A 10,110-nucleotide genomic window follows, 5' to 3' on the forward strand; every position below is an offset into this window, starting at 1 on the left:
GATCTCGTTATAGGCAGAAGCATAAGGTGTTTTTATCTTGAGGTAAATTGTAACTTTTACTGTGGATGAACAACTCAATTCTTAAAAAAAAAATTGTTTTCAGAAATCTTGGTGCCTCATTCATTTCCTGGGTCACTGACTGAGTCAGGGTTGGATCTTGAAAGCATCCATTTAGGCCCCAGGGACTGTACCAGAACCAGATCTGAGGCTTAGCATGTGTCAGCACACATATGAGCTCAGACTGGTAAAATGAAAAGCCCAGGTATACAGTTTACAAAGGACAAAAAACAAACAAACAACAAAACTCCAACAAATCCTTGTAAGATCTGAGCCCAGTTCCTATATTTTGGTGCTAAGAAAGGCCTGGATCTTTGTAGTTGAGAGGATCAACTCAGGCCTGGCACAGAGAAAGGAGGTGATTCTTCATTCTGACAGCTCCTGAGACAGCAATGCTAACACGTGGCAACAAAAGAATGTGTTGGCCCAAACAGAGTGGCCAGCACAGAAAATGAAACTCAGAAAAATGGACCACTTGCTCAGTGCCGTTAGAAAAGACAGTGGACTCCGGAACACCCGGGGCATGGGGAAAGTGGGCTAAGGGACACATGAAACACATTTATCATCATGTGTGTAAAAATGCCCGGAGCCACTGACTACTCTGACCTAGTTTTTTTTACCCCTGATACCAAGAAGTTACAGACACTGAAAGTAGTGAAAGAGATTAGAAAACTCAATATAATGAAGTAGGCTCCTTTCTCTTAAACAGCTTCTCCATCCGTCTGTCTTTATCTTTTTCTCTGTCTCTGTCTCTGTCTCTCTCTCTCTCTCTCTCTCTCTCTCTCTCTCTCTCTCTCTCTCACACACACACACACACACACACACACACACAGACAGGCAGACAGACAGACAAACACACACATACACACACACACACATACACACACAAACAGAGAGAAACAGAGAGACAGAGAATTTTTCTGAGGACTACTGAGAAAGCCTTGTGACCTACAATGACTCCTTTATCTCCCTTCTCATGAGGTAAGAGACTAAAAGTGAGTGCCAACTGTGGACCAAACACTGCACTAGTCATGTACAGAATTCAGTTAATTCTGATACAGTGGTGAGGCATATGTTACTATTCAAAGTTGTAAACCAGCCTGAACTCAGAAAAGACAAGTAAGTTGCCCAAGACAGTTTCTAAATGGCAGGACTGGGGTTCAATTCCAATTCTCGCTGGCTCGGGTGTGCATCATTTTCCATTACCCATTCTGCCTGAATTTCACAGAGCTTCTTCCTCTTAGCTTCCATCTCTGTCTTAATGCACTATTCATATGCCTCCTGGGCAGGTGATTAAGTATTCTCCAGTCTCTGTGCTCTCTTTGGGAGAGGCAAAGGGAGGTGGGAGGAGAGAGCACAGATGGAAAAACCAGAACAGGGACACAGCGCTCCCAAAGACAAGGATGTTCCTTATGAGGCAGGGTCATTTTTTCCCCAGTAAATATGACTTGCTAGAAGTTTCTTCTGGTTGAAATGCAATGTATCATTTCTCTGAACCTCCCCAGCCTCCTCAGGCTTATCTATATAATGGGGCAGAGGAGGGGCAGCGTATTCTGTAGAGACATGTGAGAAATGATCTATTTAGTCTGTCTTTACAATAGATCATGGATATTACTCAATAAAGCCAAATGGTGTTCTGCCTATAGCCTCTGTTTCACTGTCTTCACTATAGGAGAATGCGTGTGCATTGTGAACACAGTCTCTGGAAAAAGCACAATGAAGCATCTAAGGTTCTCATTTTAATCTTTGGCTCCGTCTCTCCTGCAGACATTTCTCATCACAAGTGAAGGTATGAAAATAAAAAAAAATGTGAGTTATCTGGAGGTGAGTGAACTTTGGGGGAGCCAAGGAACAGTATGTATCCTACCTGCTGCTGACTCTGCCTAAGCAGCATGCCAGGGCAAGGATGGTTGGCTGTTCTACATTGCAAGCTGGTTATAAAAGCAAAAATGCTAGAAGCACTCAATACATATATTTAATTTATTAAAAAAATGTTGTCCTGTCATCCAGACACATCATAAAGCAATATTGTTAGCACATAAAGAGCAGCACTTTACAAAGCCAGCCAGCTTTACCCCATGCATCTACGGAGCTGTGCCTGAATTAGGCATTTTAACCATATTTACAAGTTGAACATTTAAGGAATGCCTTGGAGGGATCACATTTTTTAAAAATCAAGATTATGTCCCTTTCTACTCCCTTTAGGATTCATGAGAGGGGAGAAACAAACACAAATTTGAATGCAATAATTGTGGGAATCCAGAGCCCGTTTTAGCTTTAGTCTGTTTTCGTGACAAGAAGAGCTATAGAATGCAACTAAAGTGTGACCTAGTCTTTTAAAACTACCTTAATCTTTTAAAATAAATATAATTAACACACGAGACAGCCCCTTCTCTGTAAGTATAGAACCCAAATTATTCAAATGGGGCAAAAATAGAAGAAAAAGTTGAAGTTTGCCCCGAATGGGCACAGTTCAAAGGCGAAGGAGGTTTGACTGTTGCGTGCCACAGCCTCTGTTCCCTCTAGCATCTGTGTGAGAACAGTCTCCTAATATACTTGCTGGCCTTTCTTACCTGTGAAATCTTGCTTTTCAAAAGGAACAAATATAGTCTCGTCCAGGGAGGCTTGTGGCAGGTGAAGTAATCTCGCCCCCTGCCCCCCAGAGTCTGGTGGAGGTAGTTGTTACTTATCAAAAGCCCTACATTTTAGCTGGGTGGGTTTCTCAGCTAAAAGCCAGTGAGTTCTTTTGTAATTAGTGGACGTTGATGGGATCTGAGAAAGTTTTCTTTATTTTGAGACAAGGTCTCAGCAGGTATCCCAGACTGGCTGTAAGCTTATGGTCTCCTGCCTCCACTTGCCAAGTGCTAGGATTATAAGCCCTGGTGCTTGGAGCATACACGCAATGCCTGAAACCCTAGTAGCATCTGGAGTGGTTCATATCCATGTAACACTTAATATGAGTAGGCACAGGCTTGAATGAACTTGAGTTTCTATTAAGTGTGAGACCCGCTACATGAGCTCTGAAGTACCTTTCTTAGAATTCGTTCACAGGAGACAACTGTCAATTGGTATATTTTAGAGGTCACTTATTCATGAAACCCTAATAGGAATTGAGATTTTGTATATGTGTGTGATTTAATAATGGTCATTGCTACAGCACAAAATAAGTTCTTATTGTATAAGTGTCTGGAAGTGCTTAGCTATAAATGAAAGATCTATATTAGCCTGTTCCCTTCCCCCACCACTGAGGCTCACAAGACACTGTGGAAGAGAGAGAAAAAAATGTAAGACCTGGAGATTGAGGAGGAGTGCTGTGACATGCTATCCTCTTGACAAGGCACTGTGTTGCATATGTAGCTCACAGAACCTGTGGTTACCTATACTGGATCAGACAAGATGAACATTCCAGCCTGGAGAAGAGAGCGAGGGACTACTGAGGTCTCACCCTAGCTGAGAAGCTACTGGCAGCTGAAGGAGGGAGAGTCACTTTTCTTTAGATGTGTAATTCCTGGTAGGTTGCCCATGCCCCTAGTGGATGACCTTACATCCATGTGCATATGATACGGGCAGTACTATCTGGACGCAGAGGGTGAAGAAGGAGAAAAAGAAGAAGAAGAAGAAGAAGAAGAAGAAGAAGAAGAAGAAGAAGAAGAAGAAGGTGATGATGATGATGAAGATGAAGATGACAATGATAATACAAAATTGGAGGGGAGACACATTTGAGGTCCCATGACGAATTGGAGGAGTAGCGTCCAGGTTGAAATTACCAAGGTACCGGTATACATGGATGAAATTTTCAAATAATATAAAATACTATTTAAAATGAGTCCTAGTTATACTCTTTCAAATTTCAACATCTTTTTAAATAAAATAACTCAAGGGATATATGTTTAGTGCAAAGCTAACTTACTGAAACATGTAATTTTCCTGAAAAATCAGATGTGAAACACTCAAAACTATGAATATCAAATTAACGGTTATTTCTAAAAAGTTATTCATACAACTTTATTTCTTAGAAAGTTATTTGCTGACAAATAATTGTTTCTTGTTCTTCAAGAAAACAAAAGCTTTCTTTTTCCACACATTTCTTAAATAATTTGGAGGAATGATTATTGGGCCCTTTATTGACTTATAGTGAAGTCTACCCTCCCACTCTTTTTTCTCCAGTGTGTATCCTGATGCTCTCCCTGAGTCTGCACACCCTCAGGGACTCTATGCTGTGTTCTGCAGTTGTGGGAATGGGAGGAGAACACCAGGTTGGAGGAGGAAGAGTCAACATGCTCTTTGTTGACTGTTGGGAACAAGCAAAAGAAACTACCATTTTGTTTTCAGACTCCACTTAATCATAGGGAGAAACTAAGTTCAAGGTCCCAGGCCCTAGGGGAACTGGGGACTTCCCAATAGCTGAACAGCTTTGGTTGTAAAGAAACAGTTGTCCAAGTTTAGACATCTCAGGGACAACTTGTAAGGAGAGAGGTGTCTGAGTCCAGCCATTTCAAGAACACCTCCATCTTGCCGGCAGGGTCAAACTAAGTTCCTGTTCTCAGGCCCAGGAACCAACTCCTATCCTGATTGATAGAAACTCTCTTGTTCAAACCCTTATGTCAAAATATGACTGGACAATGCTACAGCCCCTGCCCCCATTGCTTTACGGTTTCATCCTTTAAATATGCTATGCAACATTCCTTCAGCATCACAGTTCAGCTCCTGAGTCTGTTCTCGGGCCCTGATCACTCAGTAGCAGCTTGATTACACTAAATTTTCATCATCTGCACTGACCTGGTGTTTGAGTTATGTTGGATTTAAGCAGATCCTCCAACAGTGACAGCTTCTTGTCTCCTTGTGATGGCTGTGAACATCACTCTGCAGCTCGTCTTTACCATGCAGCTCACTTCTCTCTTACAGAAGCAAGGGAATCCCATTTTGTTCTTATAACACTTGGGAAGACCTACAGATCTCCACTGGACATCACCTGTAGGTGCCTCTTCTAGGTGCCTAGGTGGGCGTGGTTCAGGCTTGTTCCCGCTCATCTTCCAGTCTTGGCAATGGAGCGGTTACCTCCCTGACAGTGTTCACTTTTACTATTCGTTACATAGGTAACAGCTTCACTCCTTATCAGTAGCACTTTAAATCCCCTCTCTCCAAATAGCTTATATAGTTTTTGTTTCCTGATGGATACAGACCAATTCAGTATGAGCAATTTTTTTAAAAATCTGTGTTATTTGAGCTACACATAATTTTATTACTGCAATAAGTACAAATGTAAAGGAACTCTTTCATAACATGGTATAAATTCAGGTACCTACCTCAACAGTAAAGCTCATTTAGAACGCTGAAAATGTGTTTGTAACTTCAACAAAGTGAGCTACAAAATGTCTGCTCTCTAAGGTTACTAATTGAACTAAATCCTAAGGGGAAACATGTCCTTTTAAATCTAGCTATAGTTTTGTTAGTTTTGTATGACTCTTTCTCTATCCAGTTTCTCCACAATACTATGGAAAGAAGTCAGAGCAGCCCTCCCAGAGACCAAGGATTACCAGAGGGATGATGGCAGCTGCGTGGCTCATATTCTTCTAGAAAGAACTAGGGAAATGGGTATCTGTGGGCCTCAGTAAATCTGAGGGGAACTGACTAAAGGTCCTGTGAGAATAGCTGGGACTTGGGAGCTCCATGGCTTGAAAACTACAAGAATGCTAAAAATAAATAGGTAAAAATAGGAATGAGGTAAAAAATAGGAATGCTTTAAAGAAAGCCATGTGGTGTAGTCAGAGGCATGGCTTGACGGAATGTGGGCATTTCTAACCTGCATCTCAATCGCTAGTTTAAAAACTCCCTTCCTCGTTCTTCACTATGAAGACAGTTAACCCAAAAGTTCTTTTCCTTGCATTCACTCTGACTTCCAGGTGTGGACACAATCGTCTGCGGTATTAGAAGAGCCCAGGGAAAGGAGAGAAATGGACGTTTATGCCTCTAAGTAGAGCCTTCTGCATGGGCACTTTGTGTTGTTAAGGCTCATAATATCACCCCATGTAAGCTAGTATTAGGCCCAGCCAATACTTTTCACTCTATATTGAGTATCCAAATAACAGGGTATAAGATCACAAATGCCACATAGGTATGGCCACGTAACTGTCACACTAATATGTGGTGTGGTAGAGAGATAACTATGGACATCACCAATATAGGCATACAAGAGGTCTGTAATGTGTAGAAAAAGATGAAGAAGAAGAAATAAAAGAGAGGAAAAGGGTGGGGTAGGAGGACTCAGGCTAGTGGGAACTATTCGAAGAAGCATCGCTGTCCTAGTTTGCTTTCTGTCTATGTGACGAAACACTAGCCAAGAGCATGCGGAGAGGGAAGAGTTCACTTGGCTTATAAGTTGCAGTGTATCCTCATCAAGGGAAGTAAGAGCAGGAAGCTAGAAGCAAGAACCAGAAGCAGGAACTGAAACAAAGCCTCAGAGAAAATGCTGCTTTGGGCCTGTTCCCCATGCCTTGCGCAGCGTGTTTTCTTATACCTCCCACTGTGAGCTGGGCCCATCCATGTCAATCATCAGCCATGGAAAGGTTCCACAGATAGAGGCATTCCTAAATTGAGGTTTCTCTTCCCCAGACAATGATAGATAGCATTTGTCAAATTGACAATAACAACAGTAGCCACAAGCTAACTAGCACATTCACGTGCTGTTTTCTCATATTTCAGAAAATTCTATCCCAAATCTTGGCTCAGAGGCCAAATATGACCCATGTATATGCATTCTTTGTAATATTCAAAGTGCTAAAATGGAATTAATTGCCACTCCATTTAAATTTAGAGATGTCACATGCATGGCGGTTTGCATTTACTCGACAAAGTAGGTCTAGTCTAAAGAGCCTCCATTCCTGTCACACAGCCAGTCTAAGCCAAAGCACAGTGAAAGGCATAGGTCAGATGGACAAAGTTTCTCAACCAGTTCACTTCATTAATTTATAGTCCAGGCTCACCCTAGGGCCACTTGAGTCTATAAGATTCCTGTGAACCTCACTTGAAACTGACCCTTTCCCACAGTTTTCCTCTTAATTGGATTTTTGAAAACCATTTCAAGGATCTGTGAATGCCAACTCTTCAGAAACTGAGGATCCAGCTGAAGATATGTTATCTTTTCTGAAAGATATGAGTGCTAAAGTCCCAACATACTTATTGGTAAAAATGTAGAAGAAAATCATGCAAATGAAAGCGGGCTGGAGATGAAATGCAGGTTTGAGGCATGAGGGAAAGATCCATGGAGAAGTGAATCAGTGACATAAGGAGGAATGACCTAAGTTATTAGGTCAGCATGATGACACATGTAATTCCAAAATGAAAGAGAAAAGGACCCTGTAGTTAGGAAATAAGACAACAGAAGGAAGAACAAGAACAGAAAAGAAGTGTTTTCATGGGGTTATCTGAATATTTTGAAGTCATTTGTATATTTAATTATCAATTCATGTAATTTGAGCTATTCTGTATAAGCAAATGGACTTTGCTTTACCACTCAATATTTTTTCTTATGAGGGATGTTAGATATCTTTTTTTTCCCCTAAATAACTAGTCAATGAAAGAATCAAATAATCTACTATCAATAAGAATAATTGTTGGGTTTTCAGGACTTGGTATGGAAATTCCTCATTGCAGACTACTGAAGAAATTGGTTTACTTTTTCCTCCGCTAAGCTATTTTGTCAAGAAGTGAGTATAAGTTTGATTGAACCAAAACCGTGGAAGAACAGAATTCTCAACCTAGAATGAGATCTCTTTAATCTATCCAGCATCTAAAAATCAATTACCACCAAAAAATGAGGAGTAAATAGATACTCAGGTTTTAGTACTCAAAATTTAAAAGAATTTCAAATCAATTGCTGTTTTACTAGCCTCATCACAAGGATGCCTGACAGAGTTCCACTGTTGTAACTCTCTTGGCTCATTATCACTCTGTGCAATGCTTTCGACATCGGCTGGTGACAGTGTTTGTAGTGTAGTCACGACACTAGCTTCTGGAGCTGGGAACAAACACAATGCATAGGGCTATCCTTGGCTGGGACAAATTGGCAAGAGATGGATGGCTGTCACTGTGTCCTAGAGGGACCTTTCTAGCCATACTCTCCCCTGACTTAATAACAGACCCAGCATTGTGCCTTAGCTCTATCTACCCCCAGGGGGTCAGAGTCTCCCAGAGCCTGGCTAACTCTTAAACTGATCATTAAGACCTCAACACTGTTAATAATGCTCTCTTTACCCAAAGCTGTATCTGAAGAAAGTCCTTGGCCAGGAAGTCAAAAGCAGACCGGGACCCACGGGCAGGCAGGATTTCTACCGTGTCAGTCAATGAATGAGGCTCTATTTTCTGATATACACACTGACAGGCAGGGAGGCTGCAGACTTAGTAGTTTACTTATGCCCACAAGCTAAACACTGTTTCTCACTGTGGGCTTTTATTGCTGCAGACCAATGGTCTTCTTATGCAAATATGTTACCCAAAAGCTATTGTCATTCTGTTCTGTCAGTGTCGCTGAGTGTGAACACACTTTCACAGACCTTATGGTGAGATATTGACTCAGAATCCACTGTAACGTATCTTTTCCCTTCTCAGGAAAACTTACACAGGATACCCTTTGCTGGTGAAAACCATTAAAATCCATCTCTTGCTGTCTGTGAGGAATTTGCTCCCTCTCTGTGTCCCACGAGCCCAAGCAAAGCGTGAAATGTGGTGACAGCTCTTTATTTTAAAAACCCTGTAGCTTATGGCTTAGATATCTTGTGGTTTATGATATCCTGGAACCTTCCTGCCACTCCATGTTGAATTACTACCCAATGCCACAGATGTCAGAGTATCTGCTCTGTTTCCTTGTTGGAAAGAAAGGGAAAGTCTGTGTATATTTTTCAGCTGTGCAGAAGATGGCAAAGGCCAAGTTATTTGCATGATTTTGTTTATGTTTTAACTGGATTTTCTTTTTCTATCTTTCATGGTCTTTGTCACCCAAAGTCACTCTTAGCACCATCCTGCTTTACATCTACGACTACCCAATGCAATAAGGGCAGAATTTGGAAATGAGTAGAGAATAAGGCATCTTATGCTTGATTCTATAGCTATAATAATTTGCCTGGAGTGACCACAACAGTGTCAACAAGCTCCCAAGTAGAAATATGTCACTTAAATGATAACTCGATTATAGTTTACAGAAAGCAGATAACTGTGATTTAGAAGTGGGGGTTCTTTCCAGTCACAAACATGAAGAGTTTTGCCTGTCTCCAAGTTGCAGAGAGAGAAATTTGAAGCATGAAGAGAGTTCAACAAATACTTGTTGACTTTTTTTTGAAAAATTTTTATTATGTTTCTTTTTTAACAAATACATTTATATTATTACACATGAGTGAAAGAAACTACGTACAGCAGGAAGAACCACGAGACAATCAGGAATTATATAAATGTTACATTCATAGTGATTTGATGATTTGTATTTGGTAAACTTGAAGGAAAACATCTTTCCTATCTTGTTGGGTCTAAATTTCTGAATGGAGATTAAGATCTATCATGTCTCATCTCATTTCTATTAACTTAAAACATCTATCTTGACTTTAAAACATCTTAACCCCTAACCTACTAAGCTTAATTGAAAAACTAAACCATCTGGTCTTCAAACCCATCAGAGACTTGAGAAGGGTAAAAAAATATGTGAGTGAACCCAGAGTGGAGGTTAGCAGCTTCCAAAATGAAAAAGTGACTGGGACAGTTTACTGCCTGAACAGTCACCCAACCCTCTCTATAACATTGGAGCATCATCTTCAGCCTTCTGGCCCAATATATCAACAGACATATTTGTGAGGCAGGAACTATTGAGGACTTGCATACCCTGTTTTGGCAGAGTTTGGCTGTTGACTCTGCCTGCATCTAAACTTGGCCATTTTTTAGGCAGAATTCTGTCTGTGGCAGAAATGAGGACATTTTGCCCGGTGGCTGGTTCACCATACTTGAAGCCATCTCTATCAGGAGGTTCTTTGGTGCTCATCTTCTTTGAGGCAGGCTGGAGGAAAAACC

At 41.0% G+C, this 10,110-nt stretch overlaps 1 protein-coding gene across 2 annotated transcripts in view; it reads right to left on the reverse strand.

Moving 5' to 3' along the window:
- Nucleotides 1-10,110, reverse strand: part of ZNF475 (zinc finger protein 475) — a 52,252-nt gene that overhangs the window by 28,295 nt on the left and 13,847 nt on the right. The window lies entirely within an intron of this gene.

The sequence above is a fragment of the Acomys minous genome (genome assembly GCF_964271855.1).
Source record: "Acomys minous genome assembly, chromosome: 4".
Taxonomy (NCBI): Eukaryota; Metazoa; Chordata; class Mammalia; order Rodentia; family Muridae; genus Acomys; species Acomys minous.